We start from the raw sequence: 5,988 nt of genomic DNA on the forward strand, positions 1-5,988 counted from the left end.
TTTAGCGCTCAACTTGGGCTCCAATGAGCAAACTCTCCTCCTGCGACCTCTGGATTCAACAGGCCCAGAACAGGACTGTGGCCTCTCACCTGTTCATGGACTCGTCTGTTATTTTCATGGACCGCGATGCAGAGAGATTTATGAGAGCGTTTCCCACAGAGGTGAATACATTTGGTGCAATGATGAGACAGCGTGCTCAGATTCGATGTGGGCCTGAAGAGGTGAGGAAGATTGTTGTGTGACCTCTGCACAAACGGTACATCACACCCAGCGTGATGTAATAGGAACATTACATTATTTAATTTAAGCAGATTAATCGATAGAGTACATAAACATTTGTCAAATAGGCAACGAACAGCTTCAAGTAATCATTTTTAGAATTTTAACATATATATATATAAATTCAGGGAGTAAGGTGACAATAATACAAAACATGTTTGAAATATAAATTTTTTCACTTAAATCAAAGGAAGCAAATATTACCTAATAATCAGATTTGTGTAAAAAGAAAAATCGAGCTCTGTACAAAAAAACAAAACCTTGGGAACTTTAGAACTTTCATCGGTGGCAAACAAGTGCCATATCTGATGTAAAGCAGAACCGTAACAATGTCATTAGATGTTCGATTTTTTTTTATACCTTGAAACTTTGAAAAAAAAAGGTTACTCATTCAGATGATCAGTTTTGTGTTTCAGCTTTTTTGCTTAGACAGACAGACAGACAGAGAGACAGACAGACAGACAGACAGACAGATAGACAGATAAATATATACAATATCTACACAAATAAACAAAATATACGAATTGCAAAAAATATAGAGAATAAGATTAATAAATTTAAAGAATTTACATGAAATATTAACAGTGGAAATAGTGCAGTAGTACAATGAGTTACCAAATGTCACATATCAACAATAAGTGCCTTAACTAATTATCCAGTGTGAACACAGCCATGAAAGTCTCATCTAAATAAACAGCTCAAGCTACAACTAAAGAACGATACTTGGCACTGGTGTGGCGAATCTCTTTACGTCTCTAATATCCCTGATCGTGATACAATTGCAGCACTCAGTGTGAGTCTATGGTGACCACTCATTGCACTTGATGGGTTGTTTTCCACTGGGCGCTGCGAGTTTGGAGGGCTTGAAGGAAGCGTTTTGGCCTCAAGAGCTTTTATCATGCTGTGTGGGGAACTGATGGGCTACAAACAGGCCTGAAGTGGCCTTAATCCATCTCAAGCTGCAGGGGAACAAACCGGGCTGGAGCCGCTTTGAAGTGGCACTCTCGCTCCCCCTTTTCTGTCGCCAGCTCTCGCTGCTTACCCCCCAAACTGCCCCTGGAATTGTTTAATTAATGTGTGTGTGTGTGTGTGTGTGTCTGTGTGTGTGGTGGACAGAAGAACATTTATGGATGCGTCACGCAAATGAAGATGAAGGAGGATTGTGGGCGAAATGAGGTGAGAAATTGTCGCTCGGAACCCGACGGAGAAAGAATGACTGGAAGCAAATGTGAATAATGGAGGAGTGTAGATGGGGGATAGAAAGGACAGGGCCTGTCAGCTCTGCGCAGGGAATTTAAGTGAGGAGATGTGGTTGAAGGTTTGGGGGGGCAGGTAAAAGAAACGCGTCGAGTGTGATACATCGATATTAGGAAGAGTTTCAGCCCATTACCTTACTCAAGTTTCCCAGGTACCAAACTGAACCCGTTCAACCCATCAACCTCTGCAATGTCACATACACTCCCACTCTCTCTCTCTATCTCTCTCACACACACACACACACACACACACACACACACAGCAATGTTGCCATCTGAGAAAAAAAGGGGAAGAAGAAGCATCGCCACAGAGCTGCTGACATCATCAGATTTCCTTTCGCTCATGAATATTTGGCCCTTTTCTCCTCGGTGCTGCAATTCAGTGTCCAAGCAAATGTCACAGGACTGAGGTGTTTCACCTCTCTCATCCATTCACTGTATATGTTGCTGTGAGGCGAGCAGACTTTCCACCCTGTAAGTCCCTCAGTACGTTGTGTAAGGAGCAATAGGAATCAGGCCTTTCAGTGTACTGATGAGAGTTCTTCCTGTTGCCTGGCGTGACTTAAAGTGAGTTTACTGCTAAATAATTGATTGAACTCAGTTCAACTCAAGGGCTATGACAATAATAATAGCGCGCATGCCATATGGCCTGCTAACAGCTTATCAAGGTGATTGACGCAAGCGCCAAGAAGTGGCATTAATGTCGGAGATGTTTCTTCTGCAGGGAGAAACAGACAACGACAGAAGACAATCTCAGTTGGGGCGATGCAGCGTCAAATGTAACTCTCAATTTGACAATGTAACGAGGATTATATTTTAGCCAGTTCTCATGAAAAACAAAGGCATGTTGTCCGTCCCAACACTGCCCACTGATGTCCTTCCTTAGTAGTTTCTGATTGGTTGTTAGACTGATAAACAATATGTCTTTCGAGTTCATTCAATTTAAACGTGAAAGCTGCATTCAACAATATTTTCTTTTTAGATTAACAAAGTTAACAAATAATGTTGTGTGTGATCAAGATTTGTTGTCATAGCGATATACCCACGTAGATTTTACAACTCTTTGGAACATTTAAGCATCTTTCTGCCTTCCAACAACAGTCGCTCACCTTGCTGTAGACTCACTTCGATCAACCTCTGCTTGCTTGCTTCAAAAACATTATTTTGTGACCATGCCCCTCTGTGCCTGAATCTACCTTTTGTTGTTTATACCCGCACCTGAGATACTCTTGCAGCCATTCCATTAAACTGCCTAGCCCAGCCAGCCCTGTTCTCTGTTGGTACAGTTCAGCTTCCTGTTTTTGATCTCCAGGACTCAAAATCATCTCAAGCCTGTCGGCGACTCGGTGTACGTTCCTAATATCCGATTCATTCATTCTGTTACTCTTTTGGATGTTATATCTTTAAAACTCACTCCCGACTCCGCTCATGTGTTCTGCAATTAGATTCCATCTTTTCCCTCAAATTCTAACCAAGAAGTAACTGCATGGTACATGCCGGCAGAGTTAGCTTCTAGCTGGTGAACATAGTGGAGCACGTAGCAGCTGAAGAGCCTGATAGTTCCCTCAAAAGTTGGTGGAGACCAAATCAAAGCTAAAAGGAGAGACTGCATATTGGTTTTGTATTTTTTGTATTTTTTTGCTTCATGTCTAAAGTCTAAAAAGTCTTGCTCCCATTCTGTAACTGATTGGTCCTGTGTGTGTTACCGATAACACAACCGATGAAAACCATACTGGTGTTTAAGATCTTAGTAACAATATGAAACTGGGTCAGTTACGGACTAAAGCAGCCTACTTTCCAAGGAACAGATAGGTAGGTCACTGTCTTGCTGGAGGATGCAGCTGTTTCTCAGGAGGATTGTCTCACAAGGGTGAATAGAGCTCAACAGTGAGGTTCCATAAGTGAAGATCCCATTCATATTCTCCATTAATACTTGGATTATTAGCCATAATGTCGTAAACCATCCAAAGTAGACTTACCACAGGCTACAAGGTTGTGAAAGGATAGTACATGCACCTGTAGAAGCCACAGGTCTGTATGGTATCAACCTTGTTTTAAGAAAAAACATATTTTATTCGCAATGTCATTGAGAATTACTACACTACCCACATTCCTAAGGTGTAACATTGGCGTCACTGATTGGGGGAGCTCGCTGTTACCATTGAAACGTTTACTACACCCGATAACCTCATGTCGGCTAGTGATGCTGCGTTCCATTGTCCCTCAGAACTGGAAATTACAGACCTCCGAGTAGGAGGCTGCAACTGGAACGCCCCAGCTGAGTCGGAATGCCGGAGGAGATCCACCAACCCCGACTTTCCGACTATGCGCACACAAAACACAAGCTGCAATACATTCCAAGACTCTTCTCAACAATAAAAACTACAATGATGTTGATGAAGGTTAAATTCAAGAATATGCAAATCAAACGGTCTCTTGGAAGTCGTTGGAAACGCATTCTTCGTTCCTAAAATAATTATGTAATTTATGAAAAGTCAAAAGAGTAAATGGGCTGCACGGTGGTGTAGTGGTTAGCACCTTCGCCTCACAGCAAGAAGGTTCTGGGTTCGAATCCCGGTTCAACCAGGGCCTTTCTGTGTGGAGTTTGCATGTTCTCCCCGTGTATGCGTGGGTTCTCTCCGGGTTCTCCGGCTTCTTCCCACACACCAAAGACATGCAGAATGGGGTTAGGTTCATTGGAGACTCTAAATTGACCGTAGGTGTGAATGTGAGAGTGAATGATTGTCCGTGTCTGTATGTGGCCCTGCGATAGGCTGGCGACCTGTCCAGGGTGTACCCCGCCTCTCGCCCAATGTTAGCTGGGATTGGCTCCAGCGACCCCCCGCGACCCTTAAATGGATAAAGCGGTAGACGATGAATGAATGAAAAGAGTAAATGAATGGGAAATGCACTTCCAAGAACTGGAGCCATGCAAAAAGTAGGCGGTCACTGTTGCGCTCTATACTCGCTATGTTCTTTATATGCCCCTGAACTCCATGAGCCCTAAAGTGTGAACTAGTTTTTGCTGGTCCGATTGAAGTCGCCTTGTGGCCAAATAACCTGACCTTCATTTTTTTTCAACTTTGTGTGTATATGTTGTTAAAATTCTTAAGTTGTCTATTTCAATTACCGTGCGGCAAATCTAGGGCCTGGACATTCCAGCACATAAAGAGATGACACAAAGAGTCATGAGTCAGAACTTCGGAGGCATTAGTAGAGACCCAGAGCCCAGGAGCAGGCACACGAAAGTACTGTACCAGTTTTTTACGCCCCTACGATTAGTCTTTCTGACTCAAAAAGTAATTGGATGAGTACAAACAGTGACGTGTTTTGCTGTAGATAAACATTGCTGATTTTGCGACTGCCGTGGTGGACATCCCCAACAGAACAATGCCCCAGCTGCGTCTCGGGCGAGGTTGCATCGTGGGATGGTGGCAGCAAAGAGCAGTTGAAACGTGGCTGCGGCTTATTTCCTTAAGTGGTCCAGATTGGAGTGTTGGCATCAGGTAGGAAGTCTGTCCTCCTCACGAGGAGGGGGAGAAGCAAAGGAAAGGAGGAGATACGGGGAGAGAGAGAGTGAGGTAGATGTCCGCTGTTCTGACGTCAGCGTCTTTTCTTAGCATCCGTGTGTCTCTCTCTTCCTATAGTACAAGGACATGTACAGGTGCCCAGTGCTGAGGGTGCAAGCCCCTGTTTTACCTAACAGGAAGGAGATACTGTAGCGTGTGACAGTGTAAACGTGTGTGTGTGTTTGTAGCAGAGTTAAAGTCACTTTCAGAGCCTTTTCACATCGCCACATGACATTACAGCCAACTCACGGTGACCATTCAATCTTCATATTCTAGCCAACTGAGATATGTGGTTTTATTTATACATTCTCCAAATGATTTCACCGAAAAACGTTTCCAATTAAATGCAGATTAGGCCCCATGGAATCATCTAATCAGATTAGTCCCTAATGATATTGTTGCACATGATCGTTTCCTATCAAATTGTGGAACTGTTTGCCATGTATCGGGGGACACTAGCAGTGATGAGGGACGTCTGTTAATAAACCATTCTTCCTGATTCAGGCTCTGAATGGAAAGGCTTTGTGAATTCCATTTTTGTAAAATCAAACTCACTTTGGCAGGGGACGCCAGTACGGACAACCCTCACTCATGGAATCCCCTAAATACCGTTATTCTCAAATCTGGGTGATTTTTCAGTCATAGCTTAGGAACCTAAACTTGGCGAGGCAGAGGAATTATTTTTTTTACTCCCACCTGAAACCACGGATACAAATTACAGCAATAAAAAAATACCAAAGTGAAGAAATTTATTGAACGGTGCATTTCTATCACAAACTACCAAACCCATTGGTTAGTTATCGTTCTAAAAGCCTTTTCTGTTTTGGCATTAAGAGTCCATCATAGTGTTTGAAAAAAGAATAAAATTCTATATGAATAACGCT

This window comes from Scophthalmus maximus, chromosome 5 (genome assembly GCF_022379125.1).
Source record: "Scophthalmus maximus strain ysfricsl-2021 chromosome 5, ASM2237912v1, whole genome shotgun sequence".
Taxonomy (NCBI): Eukaryota; Metazoa; Chordata; class Actinopteri; order Pleuronectiformes; family Scophthalmidae; genus Scophthalmus; species Scophthalmus maximus.